The 18,363-nt window shown below is 40.3% G+C and overlaps 1 protein-coding gene across 2 annotated transcripts in view; it reads right to left on the bottom strand.

Moving 5' to 3' along the window:
• LOC144668069 (protein TANC2-like) overlaps window positions 1–18,363 on the bottom strand; it is a 923,845-nt gene that overhangs the window by 798,872 nt on the left and 106,610 nt on the right. For both annotated transcript variants that reach the window (XM_078529835.1, XM_078529836.1), the window contains exon 2: window positions 11,856–12,031. The gene's annotated coding sequence lies outside the window, so the exon portion shown is untranslated. The remainder of the gene's footprint in view (window positions 1–11,855; window positions 12,032–18,363) is intronic.

Here is an 18,363-nt window from a genome sequence, read left to right as displayed (position 1 = left end):
GAGATTATTCTTTCTCCTGTGCACCAAATTCCCAAGTGAACCTAATTGACTACTCACTCTGTCTCCATCTCACTCCAGCATAGTTGCCTGACTCCTCGCACGCCCCTTACCGATCATGCTCTTTGACAAATCTTTTATAGGCCCTCTGATGAGTCACTAGTTAGCTTAGTTTCCTGCTACAGTAATTAACACCAATTAAACCAACTGCTTTCAGTTAATTAACTGTTAACTGCCACTACAGACTGCTCCCTGTTTAACAAGGAAGGATTTGCAAGGACCTGATTGGCAAGGTCTAAGCCTCCTCTCCCCTCCACTCACCAGAAAGGCTGAGGGTGATGACTGAGGGCACAAGGCCTCGGGGCTCATTTACTCCATTTCAGAGCGCTCGTTCTGGAAGTTGGACCGAGTCCTGTTTCGACGTGCAATGTTTATTACTCTTCTCCAATCTATCAAATGTTACATGGATCCATGCCAGTTGGCGAAGTCAAAACTGAGACAAAGAGTCTTTCCTTGCAGAGAGTTTGACTTAGTTTAGAGTCAACAGTGCTCTTTCTACCCCCCCCCGCCACCCCCAGTGTCCCAGCTATCCCCGTTTATAGCTGTACAAATACCTATCACCTGTTTAACGTCACTGCCATTAAACCTTATGGCCAATGTTGTTCCATTGTTTAAGAAGGGTAGCAGGGATAATCCAGGAAATTACAGGCCGGTGAGCCTTACGTCAGAGGTAGGGAAATTATTGGAGAAGATTCTTCGTGACAGGATTTACTACCATTTGGAAGCAAATGGGTGTATTAGTGAGAGGCAGCATGGTTTTGTGAAGGGGAGGTCGTGTCTCACTAACTTGATCGAGTTTTTCGAGGAAGTGACAAAGGTGATCGACGATGGAAGGGCAGTGGATCTTATCTACGTGGATTTTAGTAAGGCCTTTGGCAAGGTCCCTCATGGCAGACTGGTACAGAAGGTAAAGTCACACGGAATCAGAGGTGAGCTGGCAAGATGGATACAGAATTAGCTTGGTCATAGAAGACAGAGGGTAGCAGTGGAAGGGTGCTTTTCTGAATGGAGAGCTGTGACTAGTGGTGTTCCACAGTGATCAGTGCTGGGACCTTTGCTGTTTGTGGTATACGTAAATGATTTGGAGGAAAATGTAACTGGGCTAATTAGTAAGATTGTAGACGACACTAAGGTTGGAGGAGTTGCAGATAGTGAAGAGGATTGTCAAAGGATACAACGAGATATAGATCGGTTGGAGACTTGGGCGGAGAAATGGCAGATGGAGTTTAATCTGGACAAATGCAAGGTAATGCATTTTGGAAGGTCTAATACAGGTAAGAATTATACAGTAAATGGCAGAACCCTTAAGTGCATCAACAGGCAGGATCTGGGTGCACACAGGTCCACAGGTCACTGAAAGTGGCAACGCAGGTGGATAAGGTAGACAGGAAGGCATATGGCATGCTTGCCTTCATCGGCAGGGGTATTGAGTATAAAAGCTGGGAAGTCATGCTGCAGCTGTATAGAACCTTGGTTAGGCCACACTTGGAATATTGCATGCAATTCTGGTTGCCAGAAGGATAAGGAGGCATTGGAGAGGGTGCAGAGGAGGTTTACCAAGATTCTGCCTGGTCTGGAGGTTATTAGCTATGAGGAGAGGTTGGAGAAACTCGGATTGTTCTCACTAGAGCAACAGAGATTGAGGGGCGACTTGACAGAAGTTTACAAAATTATGAGTGGCATGGACAGAGTAGATAGTCAGAAGCTTTTTCCCAGGGCGGAAGAGTCAATTACTAGGGGACATAGATTTAAGGTGAGAGGAGAAAACTTTAGAGATGATGTGCGGGACGAGTTTTTTTACACAGAGGGTAGTGAGTGTCTGGAATTCGCTGCCAGAGGAGGTGGTGGAAGCAGGTACGATAGTGGTGTTTAAGAGGCAGCTTGACAAATACATGAGTAGGATGGGAATAGAGGGTTACACACCCCGGAAGTGCAAAATGTTTTAGTTTGACAGGCTTGGAGGGCCGAAGGGCCTGTTCCTGTGCTGTACTTTTCTTTGTTCTTAACAATGTAACTGCCATTAAACGTTAATGTAATTGCCATTAAACCTTAACAATATAATTGTCATTATTATTGAAAGACTCCCTTCTAAATTAAGGTATTTTTACAGAAACACAATATTTCAAACTAATCAAAAAGAAACAAAGTTGTACATGCATTTTTTCTCCTCCTACATTTCACATTAAGGTACAATCAACCATTAATAGATCCCATATTCCCCCTTCTTTAAACCTTTTTTCCTACTTTACCATACATAAATAATTAGAACGCAATCAAAGAAAATATTGCTTTTCCTTATCCTGATTATAACACAAGGAGTCTCCCTTCCAGTACATTTAATAATTTCAAGGAGCAAGCACCTCTCTTCGTAAAACAATCTGACAATTGGTGACTTGCATCCAACCATTTTAGTTTGGATATCTCTCATCTTTCCAACTTTTCCTTTATGCTAGAAAGATCAATCCTCAATCTTTTTTTCAGTGACTCCCTTGGTCAAATGAACATTGTCCCAAAGAGAGCAATTATCCATATAGCATTCTAAGGACAAACTTTTCTCAGATTGCCTGCCCCTTGCATACTATTTACTTCAGTATAGTGTATAAGTACACCCTCATATTTATTCCTTCTCGTAACGGCAGGCATTTCAACAGTTAAGATGCCTTTAACTACCCTTTTTATTTTCTTCACTTCCCAGGCCAATGGACAATGTTTTTTCCCCTGCTGTGCTAGAACATCCATCTGGAAGATTGGCATGTGAAGCATCACTAAAAATAACTAACCTCATATCTTCTGGACCACCCAAGACCCAAGGGAAACTTGAGTGCACATTTCTCTGAATTTAATTTCTTTAACGTTTTATTTACTCTCAGAACTTTGTCAACTCTAGCATGTTTCATCATTGTACTCAGTTCCAATACGTCATAACTGGCATCAGGTTTAGTCTGAGTGCACAACCAGTTCAATGGTCGAAACAAACTTCTTAATTGGTCTGTTTCTTCCTTGGGCGCAAGATCCTCTTTTTGTGAGAACCTGGCCTGATTTATTGGGATGCAACTGACACTTTCCAAGAAAGATTGTTGATTCAAGTTCAGTCACGACTTATTCTGTTTAATGTCTAACCCCATTATTTAAAGGCCCCCGAAGCCTGACTTCCAACCTTAAACTCCTTCTTGATTTTAGTTATCACCCATTACTCAAATTCTGCAGAACCTCCCCACAGAAAATCATCAACATGCATCATAAAGATGCCCGCTGGTTTCTCCATGTGATACCAATAGAACATTGCCGGGGCTGCCTTTAACTGAATACAACCCATTTTCAGCAGGACGGACCTAACTGAGAAATATCAATGCCTTCACACATCATTCAACCCATAAATACAAGAGTTTAATTTCCACAGCTCCCTTCTATAATCGCCAGTTTCTTCAGGTGGCTTCAAGAACACTTCCCTTCGAAATTTCTCACCCTGCAAAAATGCAGCTTTTATATCAATTGATTTGCATTCCCAGGAAAAAGTTGCTACAAAAGCAAAGAAAATCACCAAGCTCACTTGTCCTGATGTAGGGGAGTCCACTATGACACCTTGACCACCAAGTCTTTCTTCGAAACCCTGAGCTACAAGTCTAGCTTTAGCCTTATACCTGCCATCAGGGAGTACCTTTTCTGTGCATATCCACCTGTGTGATAAGGCTGGCTATCCCCATCTGGTATTTCAGCATATACACCAAATTCTTTTCAAATCTTATTGTTTGACATCCTTTATTAACTTTTAATTTGTTTGCAGCACTAAAACCTTTCAATGGTAAAGGCTTCTACTTCTAGTGGCATTCCTAGCCTGTTCTATGGTTCTTGTTCTCATCAAACTATGACCTCTACTTGCCCTCCTATCTCTTTCTGCACTACTGCTACATGATCTCTCCCTCCTTCGATCAGAGTCCCTTTCGCAAGTCCATAATCTTATCCCAAGGCCGTAATCACTTCCAGGTCCCCTTTCAGAACCCACACTGTTTTCTGGCCTTCCACATCATTACCTCATTTTATCAATCCATGGGTCTTACCTCCTGTCCCTCATCTTGCACATTCAGCCAATGTTTATATTTGCCGGTGGTTTTTCCTGCTCTCCCTGTAATGGCGGCATCCCTCTATACACTGACCCTACCGGCATATGTTACTCCAATGCCAATTTTGGGTAGTCGGCCTTTGGGATAATGGCCTTATCCTGTGCTTCAGTATCACTTTGTTCAGATTCAGGCATTGCTTTATCTGCTGTAATCTGCTCCTTGTAATTGTCCAACATATGCATATACATGGTGCCTCTTCACTTTCTATTCCCTGTTCAGATTCTGTGAATGTATAATCAGTGCCAATTGGCCTCGAGGAATGTACCCTAACAGTTTGATTGCCATGTTGCAAAATTACTGTTTTTCCATCACTGCCTACAGCTTTACCCAGGCCTTTCCATTCTTTCTGCCCTTCTCCTGTATAATATACCATGTCCCCTGGATTAAAATTTATTTGATGGCCTTATGCGGTGCCATAAAGCTCACCAAATTTACTCTGAAACATCAGCCTTGATAAATGCCTTTCTCCCTTCATGCAGGGCATTCAAATGCTCAGAAAAAAAAATGAACTAATCATAGTCCCTTCCAAGGCCAAGGTATAATCCCACAACATCAAAAGGTATTTTTGGATTTCTCCCATAAACTATTTGTTAGGGACTGTAATCCCCAACCATCTGAAGTGAATTCTTCACATGGATGCCCATGCCAGAGCAGATGTCAGTTTACAGCTCGGTTGGTCAGCTAAAATTTTGTGAAGCATCTCATCAATTACTGCGTGATTTCTTTCACAAATCCCATTACTAAAGGGACTTTTTACTGCTGTGTTCATTACTACGGCGTTCATATTTTAAATTCATCATTGGCAAATTCCCTTCCATTGTCGGTTAGAAATTTAGCCAGTGCTCCCAGTCCAGTTCCTATCCATTTTTCCCATTATTTGTCCACAATTACCATTTTGTCTTAACTATATATTACTGTTGGCAGGCTAAATCTAGTTGCCAAGTCTATGATGTCTAAAATAATAATGTTTTTGTCCTTACCCCATCCATTGTTACAATTTCATTAAAGTCTCTTGCTAATGGAAGACTCACTATAGGCCGAGATGGTGTCCACCTATATTTTTTTTTAAAACATCTATCGCATTTCTCACTGATCTCTTCTAAGTATACTATATTCATCATCCATTACCACTGCATCCTTCAGTAGAATTTTTAACCTATGACAAGATGGATGGGCAAACTGATGTAGTTCTAAAACAATTTGCCTTTTTCCTTTAAACTCTTACCCACTGATGTCATCAACACTTCTTTAACATGATTAGAAATATTAGTTCTTGTTAAGGGGCTACAATAATGTCCCAATTGTGTAAACTCTAAACCTATTGATTTCCCAAAAATAATTGCCTTACCATGTTCCGTATCTAGTTTCATTTGAGCCTTTTTCATAGGCGGCTTACTCAACAGTAAGAATAATTCACTGGATACTACATCTATGCTGATAAAATAGTTTACCCAGCTATTTTAAATGAGATTTCCGCTCTCTTTAGTGATAATATATTATCGCCCAGAACCTGAAGCAAGGAGAACTTTTATACTTCTTAACTTCAGATTGGTCTTTACTGTTTAGAGAATCCACTCCACATGCTGTGGAGTGCACCCATTGTCTAACACAGCACAACTGAATGAATCCGCAACTAGAACACCCATTACTGGGCTGAAGGTTCTGGTGACCAGTACAATTCCTTCTGACTGATTAGTATCATCATCTTCCCTTTCGGATCCTTTCTTGTCATGTTTCATTTCAAAATCCTTGTCATTCTGTTTCGGGCAATTCATCGCATAATGATATTTCCAGTCACATCTGAAACACCTGTTTACCATTCCTTGGTCATTCCTGGGGTTCATTCTCCATAGTTACCCAATTCCTGTCGAATGTGAGAGCTATCAAAAGGGCCTCTATCCTAATTTCTTTAGTTCATGTTTCTTCTTTCATGTTGATGTTTGTGCCCCATATCCAAACGGTCTCAAAATGCTGCCAGCATTGAATACTCCATCTTTTGTGTTACTGCTGAATGTCCCACTGGTGCCATAAAAATGGCTGGAAAATGAATGTTTCCCAGAATTATTATTTTTTTTAAGGCTTCAGGCATCGATTCCAAAAGCATTTTTCTTACAGAGAATCTCAGTCAAGGCCAGGAGCCTATCCATGTTCAATACTTTAGCACAATACAACAATTTGAAAGCAAGCACTGAATTAAGAATCTCCAAATAGAACTTCTGCAACCTGCTATACAACCTGTTAAATTCCAAGATATATTCTTCTGTTGAATAATCATCCATTCTAAATTTATCAGAGTCTGACCATGCCTCATTAGCATTTAACAGATCATCTTTCTGATAAATTTTGTCCATAAATTTTAAGACATTAGCCAAACCTTCCTCAGTGTCCAAGTGATGAACCTCTAGCTCTGAAAATACTTTGCACCTGATCCTGCTTCTGGTGGGAAGCGAAAGTGCCAAGGCCAAATTTTGCTTTTCCTTTGGTACGGGTGTAACTCATGTCCACATATCCAGTTCATTCTTCCATTGGTCATAAGGTTCAGCTTCACAGAACAAAAAGTTGGAAAATCATACCTTGATACTGTAAGCTTGGTTTCAGCCATTCTTTTCAAAAGTAATTCCAATAACAATGTTCTGTCTGTAACTCCAATTACTCTCTTCTGTATAAAAAAAATCATTCCTTGTTTCCGATCTTCATCTTTAGGCAACCAACTTCTGTTACTATGTTACATGGATCCAAGCCAGTTGGTAAAGTCAAAACTGAAACAGACAATCTTTTCTTACAGAGAGAATTATTGACTTAGAAGAGAGTCAACACCTCTCCCCACAGCAGTGTCCTAGCTATCTCCATTTATACGTAAAAAAGTACCCATCACCTGTTCAACAATGTAATTGCCATCGGTTTCTCCCCCCAAAAAATCAACTCGATCTACATTCTCCCTGCTTTAATTGACAAGTAGGAACTGCGGGAAATATGGTAAGTGTTTCTTAATGAATAATGAATTGAGGCTTTTGATGTGATTGTGGAAATCATGCTTTGGTTCTGGAAATTTTTGCTTTGATCCCTGAGTAAGGTCAACTTTTACACAAGGAATATGCAAAACTACCTTTTTTTTAGGCCAAAAAAACCATGCAGTTGACTTTTTATACTTATAAAAATAACAATCACATAATAAACAAGGTAGTTATTACATTCCACCAGCAACTTCATGATTAAAGTAGTTAGCTAATTTAATATCAAATACAGAAGGCAACAATAGGCTCATGAGAAATAACTGTAAGAGATACAAATCGTTGCCATATAGAAGAGTGATGAAATTAAAATGGAGGTGCAGCCCAACAGAGAAAGGAAGGGGAACAACTTTGGGGAAAAAATATGTAAAACTGTTCAAAAAGGTTGTGTTATTAAAATATAAAAAGGGTGGAATATTTGAAGATAAATGAACTGAAGGATTATCTTCTGGTACCTAAAATGGTTCGTCTTTATCAGTTTCTATTTTGATAATTTTTGCTGAATTTGGCCCATGCCAAATGTTGGGATATCTGATCATTCTGACCAGACAAGGTTTGACATCCCTGCTTTAGGGCATGATTGTAATCCATCATTTAATGAGCACATTACTTCCAGCACTGCAGCAAACATTAATTGGGAAGAATAACCAGCACCCACCATCCCCACTTTGCAAAACTGGTAGTTTTGACAAGGTAGAAAGATTATTCTACCATATCTGGTAAACAGTCAATACAATATTAGACACTGTACAAACACCAAAGCAAAAAAAAACCTATATTTTTCTTCTATTGCAATTGCAAAACATAACTGCAGAAACTGAGGATCTTGCTTTGGCTGTCACTATACAAGACAAAGGTCTTATAATCTACTCGAGTTGGATGACATCAGGCTGCTTAACTGTTGTTGCAGCTGCACCCAGCCAGGTAAATAGAGATAAAAGCAAAATACTGCAGATGCTGGAAATCTGAAACAAAAACAAAAATAGCTGGAAAAACTCAGCAGGTCTGACAGCATCTGCGGAGAGGGATACAGTTAACGTTTCGAGTCCGTATGACTCTTCATCAGAACTGAGAAAATATAGAAATGAGCTGAAATATAAGCTGGTTGAAGGGGGTGGGACAGGTAGAGCTGGATAGAGAGCCAGTGATAGGTGGAGGCAAAGAAGAGATTGCCAAGGATGTTATAGACAAAAGGACAAAGGGGTGTTGACGGTGGTGCTATTAGCTAAGAAATGTGCTAATGGTGACATTAAGGGTAGAAAACAGGACGAGCAAGTGACAGATAGCCCTACCCCACTAGGGCTGTCACTTGCTCGTCCTGCTTTCTACCTTTAATGTCATCATTAGCACATTTCTTAGTGAATAACACCACCGTCAACACCCCTTTGTCCTTTTGTCTATGACATCTTTGGCAATCTCTTCTTTGCCTCCACCTAGCACTGGCTCTCTATCCAACTCTACCTGTCCCACCCCCCTCAACCAGCTTATATTTCAGCTCATTTCCATATTCCCTCAGTTCTGATGAAGAGTCATACGGACTTGAAACATTAACTGTATCCATCTCCGCAGATGCTGTCAGACCTGCTGAGTTTTTCCAGCTATTTTTGTTTTTGTTTCAGGTAAATAGAGAAAATTCCATCATATTCCTGGCTGTGCCTTGTGGGTGACGGAGAGGCTTTGGTGAGTTGGAAGCTAAGGTACTCCCCACAGAATATAGAACCTCTAACCTGTTCTCGTAGCCATGGTATTTATGAGGCTGGATCAGTTGAGTTTCTGGTTAGTGGTGACCCCCAGTTTCTGCCGTTACGTTTTGCAAATGCAGTAGGAGAAAATATAGTTTATTTTTGCTTTGTTGTTTGCACGATATTGTAGCAACCGTTTAACAGATATGTGGAATAATCATGCTACCTTGTCAAAACTACCAGTTTTGCAAAGTGATGGTGAGGTAATTCAGCTTGGTAGTGTCCAGAAAAGGCGGTTAGATTCACTCTAATTGGAGATGGTCATTGCCTGGTACTTGTGTGAGTGAAAAAAGTTGCATTTATATAAAGCCTTTCACAACCTCAGAACATTCCGAAGTTCTTGTAATGTAGTAACCATTGTGTGAGCTCCCACAAACAGCAATGTGATAATGACCAGATAAGTCTGTTCTTGTGAATTTTTTAAAGGATTCATTTTCAGAGCATTTTTTTGCATGTGGATTGGCCTGAAGCCTTCTCAGGTAGATGGAAGCTCTCAATGAAAAAGATCTATTTTTTCAACTTTGTAGTTACAGGCCATCAACCAGGCAAGTAAAAGTCTCCAGGAAGAACTACGTAATTGTAATAACGTTAACACAGTGTGGCAGAAATATCCACTCAACTGACTGCTCTCTTCACTTGTTCAATGTTTTTCATCCTGCACTTGGATTATGTGTACCCATTGACGATTAACAAGACGTTAAAGCAGGCTTTTTGTTTTACAGGCTTTCTTGACACGCATGCTTCATTTTTAAAAATAGTGTGTTCAAAACCAGAATTCTAGCGTTTACCAGCTATGAATTTCACACTTTTGTTCTGTTGTGACTGCTACTTTTAGCATGCAATTTTGGAAAAAAATCTATTTAAATTGAACTATTAGAATGCACCAGTTGTGATCTGGAAGTAAATAGAACTAGAGTTCAGTGAAATCCAGTGCTTCATAATGCACGTGGTATCTGTAATTTGGTCTTTCTGCTTGTGAAATAAATCTAGGTTATGTTCTTTTATTCTATATGAGGCTTTGTCTGATAGTTGAGAAAACCTATAACCACTGAGTTTTGTATATTTGAGCATATTTTATTTACATTGAAATTAGTTTCACATTTTTGTCCAATTTTGGATAATTTCTTCATGAAATTACAGATCTATAACTTCCAGTAAAAGTATATTCTTATCAGATACTTTTAAAAAATTTATTTGGGAGTCTATCTATAGTGTTATCTGGCATGACTAGATTCTTTCTGGTGGAATTATGAATGGCAGCGTTTCCTTAGGTAGTAGAAATCAACTACCATTGTAGGGTTATTTTCTTTTGAGGCCTATTCATTCTACTGTATATAACACGACTTGAATTTCCATACTGTTATTGACTGTACATTCCCTGCAGCTGACATTCCTCTATTAAAGGCCCCAAGAATTAATAAACATTGCCATTTTTCTTTGTTGTCTGCCAGGAATTCTTCAGTCATCCTAATTAAGTAGTTCCAGCACTAGCCCTTGGGGGCACAAAAAATTCAACAGTGAACAGCAAACCTTTCAATCCTGTGTTGAGTGGCTACAGTTGGCTTCTAGAAATCAGAAATTCTTCCCTAATCAGTTGCAAGTTTGCTCAGTTACCTCGCAGCCTGTTTTTTCAAACATAATCTGTTTAGAACATAAATTCAACAACTGCAAGTTTTAATTTTTAAAGCATTTGCTTTTTTAAAATTTTGCCTCTATTAAGCACCTTAGGACATGTTTCTCTGGTTATTAAAATATAGGATGTTAATTCTCTCAAATTGCAAGAAGAACTTTCCTAATAGATTAACATCAATTTTTTTGACTTGGTATTGTGTTTTCTCTTTTTAACTCTAATATAAAACTTGCACATTCTTTTTCTTTCATCTCCCTGGTGCGAGTTGCAAATTGAATTGAAGAAGTGTTGGAACTGACGTTCTCAAGTGACGTCATCCTGGATAAAGCAGCCTGCTTGATAGGCAGCTCATCCACAGCTTTAAACACTCAGTCGCTCCACCACTGGTGCACCATGGTTACATGACACTTGCATCAACTCACCAAGGTTTCTTCAACAGCACCTTCCAAACCTATGATCTCCCCAACCTAGAAGGGCAAGGGCAGCAGGCACAAAGGAAAAGTAACACTTCTAAATTCCCCTCGAAGTACAATACCAACTTGGAAGTACGTCGCCATTCCTTCACATTTGCTGGGCTTAATTACAATTAAATATAATCCAAAACAGTGTTGCTGAAGAAAGAGACATGTCAAAACTTTCATCTTGCACTCATTAGGACACCTCTCAAGAATACCAATATAAGGGTAAAATAGCAACTTACTGCAGAAGACTAAATACCCAATTTATGGGCTGTCAGTTATGGAAGAGGATCTGAGTGAAGGTGTAAAGCTTATGGGTGAAAACCTGGTGACCTAACAACAGATTTTCAAAATGAACGTTACGCTAACATAAACAGTGATAAGATTTGTTTCCAGAGATTTACAAGACCGTTAACAAGAGTGCACAAATTTAAAATAGTCACAAGAACTGAAAGATGAAAGTGGAAAAAATTCTTTACATGTTGATTGGTTAAAATGGGGAGCTCCCTGCCATAACCATTATTGAAGCAGAGTCCACAAATTATTTTAAAAAGGATTAAGCAGTTACTTGAAAAAGAAGAATATTAAAGGGTATGGAGAACAAGCAAGCGAGTGGGATTATATTTGATCATTTTTATCTGGTAGCCCAGAACAAATACTGTAGGATCCAGATAATCCTTCAACACCAATACCTTTTACTGAACAAAAAGTTTTAAAAAAACAAGGTCAAAATACTTCCTCAGTCCTACTTGGTATAATTCCACTGCAGGATTGATTCAGAAAACTAACTACATAGACAACAGTAGATAGTAAATATTGCTGGAAAATGTTCTTACTGTGCAAGTCTATCCCGAACCGAAGCGAAGCACAAATACGCCATCAACCTTTATGAATATCAGCAGGTGACAGCTGCTGCTGGCTGTTAAGGCTAGTTTCTTTTACAGTCTTAACTTCAATGAAATTACAGTTAGGTCCCAATGGATTAGTCCAGATCTGTGTCATCTGTTTTACCCTGGAGAGAGAAAAGTAAAGAAATAAGTTTCACTTAGTCTCCAAACCATAATTTACCACATAAAAGACAATAGATTAACTGGAGTTGAAATTATGAAGTTTAGCACAACATACCAATACACCCCTTTACTAAATGCAGAATAAAGAATTTCTTCTCAACCAAGCCAAGAGCATTACCCAGTGACAAACTAGCAACTGACATGGAGATTCAACTACAGAGTACTTTGAGTATAAACAGAATTGCCTTTAGTCTAGAAAAGCTAAGTGCAGCAGTATTACACTATAGTAAACTCAGATTAACTTCAGACAGTTTACTTCTCCTATTTCAAGATCAAGGAACAGCTTTCATAATTTAAAATAAAATCTCATCAACTTATCTCTCATTATTCAGGGTTAGCCTGAGTTTTTGATCACAGCTGTTTTGTTGAGCATGGTCTTATTTCAAGCTGGAAGCAGAGCAGAAGTGAAGAGCAGTGCAGAGCCCACTCCCCTGGAAAAAATTAGGGGTAGGGAGGAACAGAGTAGAGGGAATAGGACCAATGAATACATCAAGAAAGACAGATCATTCACACATCAAACCCAGTACTGTATGTTAATGGGAAAGCTGGGAGTAAATACTGACATGGTGTGAGAACCTCCGGTTTGCAAGGTTTTTGTTGTCATGTATACATGAACACAGGAACATGGGAGGAGGAGGCGGCCATTCAGCCCATCGAGCCTGCTCAGCCATTCAATAAGATCCTGACTGATCATTGACTTCAATGCCTTTTTCCCCCACAGTATCCCCATATTCCTTTACGTCGTTGACAGGTTTCTAAATGCCAATCTCTACTTTAAACATACTCAATGACTGAGCTTCCCCAGACCTCAAATCTTGCCTGCGCATGCTGAGCACTGGGCCCTCCTCATTGCCAATTACCAGAAACATTGGCCAAAAGCTGAGCCTGAAACACAGCGGAGGGTGGGGGGGCAGAGAAGAGCCCGGGATAGACAGAGTACAGACAGTGCAGGAGGCTGAGGGGAAGATCGAAGTGGGGAGCATAGTACGGGGACTAAATGGAGCAGAGACCAGAAGAGGCGGGAAAGGAAGAACATGATCAAGATTCAGAGATATATCTGGCTTGCTCTCTGTCTCTCTCCCAACCACAGCCCACAGAAAATTGTGACAACCTCCAACCCAATAAAAGATGATAGATACAAAATGCCGTGTCAGTTGCCACAGCTCTCTCCCAGTGCTTGGTTTGACAGATTGGTTAGAAATAATGTTATTACTTTTAGTTTCTGGTCACCCATGTCATCCTTTGCATGTGCTGGTCCACCTGATGACATCAACAAGCCACATGATGATGTCATGTGGGGAGGCAGTGGCATAGTGGTATTGTCACTGGATTGGTATTCCAGAGACCCAGGGTAATGCACTGTCGACCTGGGTTCGATCCCACCATGGCAGATGATGGAATTTGAATTCAATTTTAAAAATCCAGAATTAAAAGTCTAATGATGACCATGAAACCATTGCCAATTGTTGTGAAAACCCATCTGGTTCACAAATGTCCTTCAGGGAAGGATACCTGCCGTCCTTACCTGGTCTGACCTACATGTGACTCCAGGCCCATAGCAATGTGGTTCACTCTTAAAAATGCCCTCTGAGCAAGGTCAATTAGGGATGGGCAATAAATGCTGGCCTAGCCATATCCCAAGTATGAATTTTTAAAAACTCAGCGCATTACAGGGAGGGCATAATTGCTCTGGAGAGTGTACAAAGGAGATTCACAGTAATATTGCAAGGGCTTGAAAATTGCAGCTATGAGGAAAGATGAGGGGTGACCTAACTGAGGTGTACAAAATTATGAGGGGCCTAGATAGGGTAGACAGGAAAGACCTGTTTCCCCTAGCAATTAACAGGAAGCATAGACTTAAGGTGATTGGTAGAAGGATTAGACGGACATGAGGATAATGAGCATCCGGAATTCACTGCCTAAATTGGTGGTTGAGGCTGAACTAATTTAAAAAGGTACCTGGATCTGCACCTGAAGTGCTGTATCCTGCAAGGCTATATATAGACCAGGTCCTGGAAAGTGGGGTTGAAAATGAGCGGCTGGTTTCTTTTATTCTCTTTTTTTGGCCGGTGCAAACACGATGGGATGAATGGTCTCTTTCTGCGCCATAACATTTCTATGGTTCTATGTTAAAATGATACAGTATGCAAGCGACATCATTTTCAATGGTGCTAAAAGTGTCTTAAAAGGAAAAGGCAGGTAGAGTGTGGGGTGGTCATTCATGTGGTTTTGTGCTGGACAGTCCAGTTTTCAGGTCGACAGTCCCCTGTCTGGTACCTGATTTAAACCAAACACCTTATTGCCTGGTATTTATAAAGCACCCATCACCTCTAGGGAAGTGTTTAAAGTCAAAATTATTGCCTCTGGACCACCGTATGTACCAGTCCCACAAAGATCTATCCAGGCAAGCAGTGGGGGAAGGAACTCTGGCTGCACTCAGGGGGTGGGTATTATTGTGAGGTGTCAGAAAGGATGCACAAGATGTCGCCCAGGCACACTGATGCACACAGCAAACTGCTCTCAACTGAGCAGCTGCTATTAGGTCTGAGGAGACAGTGAGACACACAACAGCAGCCTGGTAAAACTGATGAAAAATATCACTTGAATTTTTTTAAAAAAAAACTTGCTTCAGCTCCTCCAAGGTCCATTAAAAGCTGGAAATGTACAAGTTCTCCAAGTTCAGCTCACTCTAAGACATTTGATTCATTATGTGTGATATTTTACTACAATAATAAAAAAGTATGCATGCATATGTGCATGGGGCTGGGAGTGTCTGGTATTCTGGCTACACTAGTGGAACATAACAAGGAGTAGGCCATTTGGCCCCTCGAGCCTGTTCAGCCATTCAGTAAGATCATGGCTGATCCAATGGTGGTCTCGCCTCCACTTTCCTGCCTGCCACCCCCAAACCCAGCCACATAACCCTTCACTCTCTTGTAGTTCAAAAATCTGTCTAACTCAGCCTTGAATATATTCAATGACCCAGTCTCCTCTGTTCTCTGAGATAAAGAATTCCAAAGATTAACAACTCTGACAGGAAAAATTCCTCCTCTTCTCCATCTTAAAGGGGAGACCCCTTATTTTGAAATTGTGCCCCCAGATTCTAGATTTCCCCCACAAGAGGAAACATCCTCTCGGCATCTACCCTGTCAAGCCCTCAGAACCTTATATGTTTCAACAAGGTCACCTCTCATTCTTCTAAACTCCAATAAGCATAGGCCCAACCCGTTCAACCTTTCCTCAAAAGACAACCCCCTTCATCCCGGGAATCAGCCGAGCGAATCTTCTCTGAATTGCTTCCAATGAAAGTGTGTCCCTCCTTAAGTAAGGCCAAAACTGTACTCAGTACTCTAGATATGGTCTCACCAATGCTCTGCACAGCTGTAGCAAAACTTCTCTACTTATATGCTCCATCCCCCATGCAATAAAGGTCAACATTGCATTTGCCTAAGAACTTGCTGTACATGCATGCTAACTTTTTGTCATTCATGTACCAAGACACACAGATCCCTCTATACCACAGAATTCTGCAGTCTTGCTCATTAAAGTAACATTCTGTTTTTCTACTCTTCCGACCAAGTGGACAACCTCTCATTTCCCACATTATACTCTATGTGCCAAATTTTACTCCACTCACTTAACCTATCTATATCTCTTTGCAGACTCTTTGTATCCTCTGCACAACTTGCTTTCCTGTCTGTCTTTGTATTGTCAGCAAATACACTTGGCCCCTTGATCCAAATCATTAATATAGATTGTAAATAGTTGAGGAACTGATTCTTGTGGCACTCCACTAGTTACAATTTGCCTCCTGAAAATGACCCATTTGTCCTGACCCACTGCTTTTTATTAGTTAACCAATCCTCTATCCATGTTCATATATCACCCCCAACACCATGCTCTCTTGTGTAGTAACCTTTTATGTGGCACCTTACTTAATGTCTTGTGGAATTCCAAATTCACTGCATCTACTAGTTCCCCTTTATCCATTCTGTTTGTTACATTCTCAAAGGACTCTTATAAACTTGGCAAACACAATTTCCAGTAGAGAGAAGGAAAAGTTGCTTGGTTTTGGGTGGGGAAGAGTGCAAGTGGTGCCATTCAATTCCAGGGCTTAAGGTCTGGGCAGCTGAAGACATGGCCACCAATTGCAAAGCAATTAAAATCCAGAAGCCAGAACTCTCCAAAGATGCTGCTAGACCTGCTGAATTTTTCCAGCATTTTCTGTTTTTGTTGTAGCATTAGTGCTGGTTTGGTTCAGCCAGTCTGAGGAGGAACTCCTGGACTGTGTACGAGATGGGTCTCTGGAGCAGTATGTCGAGGAGCTAACTAGGGATTAGGCTATTTTGGTTTTAGTGTTGTGTTAGGAGAAAGGGCTAATTAATAACCTTGCTGTAAAGGAGCCTTTAGGAAATAGTGACCATAATATGACAGAATTTTGCATTAAGTTTGAATGTGATATAGTTCATCTGAAACTAGGGTCTTAAATCTGAAGAAAGGAAATTATGAAGGTATAAGGGGCAAGCTGGCTATGGCGGATTAGGAAAACACAGTGGAAGATTTGACAATAAGCAGGCAATGGCTATTATTTAAAGAAATACTACATGGTCTACAACAGTTATACATTCCTCTAAGGCAGAAACACCCAAAGGGAAAGGTAAATCAACAGTGGTTAATGAAAGAAGTTAAAGATTGCAATATATCCAAGGAAGTAGCTTATAAGGATGCCAGAAAAAGTGGCCTGAGAATTGGGAGCAATTTAGAACCCAGCAAAGGAGGACCAAGAAATTGATTAAGAAACGGAAAAGAGAATATGAAGGCAAACTGGCAAGGCGAGTTGTAAAAGCTCCTTTAAGTATGTGAAAAGGAAAAGATCAGCTAAGACAAATGTGGGCTCATTACAGGCTGGGACATGGGAATTTATAATGGAGAATAGGGAAATGGCAGAGAAACTAAACAATTATTTTGTGTCTGTCTTCATGGAGGGAGATACAGAAAATCTCTCAGAAATACTCGGCGACCAAAGGACTTGTGAAAATGAGGAACTAAAAGAAATTAATATTAGTGAAGAGGTAGTAATTGAAAAGTTAACTGGATTGAAGGTTGATAAATCCCCTGAACCAGATGAGCTTCCTCTCAGAGTGTTGAAGGTAGCAGCTAGAGAGATGGTGGATGCATTGGTGGTTATCTTTCAAAATTCTAGAGATTCTGTAAAGGTTCCTGCAGACTGAAAAGTAGCAAATGTAACCTCACTATTTAAGAACAGAGGAAAAGGGAGAATGGAGAACTACAGATTTGTTAGTTTGACGTCAATAGTAGGGAAAATGTTAGAATCTATTATAAAGGCTGGGATAACTGGACAGTTAGAAAAGAATGGTAAAGGGAGTCAACATGAATTTATGAAAAACTTAGGAGTTTTTTGAGGATATTATTTGTATTGTTGATAAAGGAGAACCAATGGATATGGTGCATTTGGATTTTCAGTCGGCTTTTGATAAGGTGCCCCATAGGTTAGTAAATAAAATTAGAGTGCATGGGATTGGGGAGTGGACTGCAAATTGATTAACAGACAGAAAGCAGAGGGTAGGAACAAATGGGTCATTCTCAGGATGGCAGGTTATTACTAGTAGGGTACTGCAAGGATCAGTGCCGTTCACAATCTATATAAATGATCTAGATGTGGGGACCAATTGTAATATTTCCAAATTTGCTGATGACACCAAACTGGGTGGAAACGTAAGTCATAAGGAGGGCAGCAGATGGAACATAACATGAATAAGTGAGAAGTTATGCACTTTGGCAGAGAAATCAGAAAGGCAGAATATTTCTTAAATATTTCTTAAAAAGAGGGGTTGGGAAGTGCAGGTGTCCAAAAGGACCTGGGTGTCCTTGTTCATGAGTCACTAAAAGTTAGCATGCAGGTGCAACAAACAATTAGGAAGGCAAACTGTCTGTTGGCATTAATCACAAGGGGATTTGAGTTTGGAGTAAAGATGTCTTGCTGCAGTTGTATAGCGGCATGGTGAGACCTCACCTGGAGTATTGTGTACAGTTTTGGTCCCTTTAACATAAGGAGGCATATACTTGCCATAGAGGGAATGCAACAGAGGTTCACCAGTTTAATCCCTGGGATGGCGGGACTGTCTCATGAGGAGAGGCTGAGGAGCCTAGGTCTATAATCCCTAAAGTTTCAAAGAATGAGGGGGTGATCTCATTGAAACTTATAAAATTCTTACAGGGCGTGACAGGGTGGATGTAGATAAGATGTTTCCCC

Source organism: Cetorhinus maximus, chromosome 25 (assembly GCF_964194155.1).
Source record: "Cetorhinus maximus chromosome 25, sCetMax3.hap1.1, whole genome shotgun sequence".
In the NCBI taxonomy this organism is placed as follows: domain Eukaryota; kingdom Metazoa; phylum Chordata; class Chondrichthyes; order Lamniformes; family Cetorhinidae; genus Cetorhinus; species Cetorhinus maximus.
The sequence above is the reverse complement of the archived record's forward strand: the minus strand, read 5'-3'. Positions and strand labels throughout refer to the sequence as shown.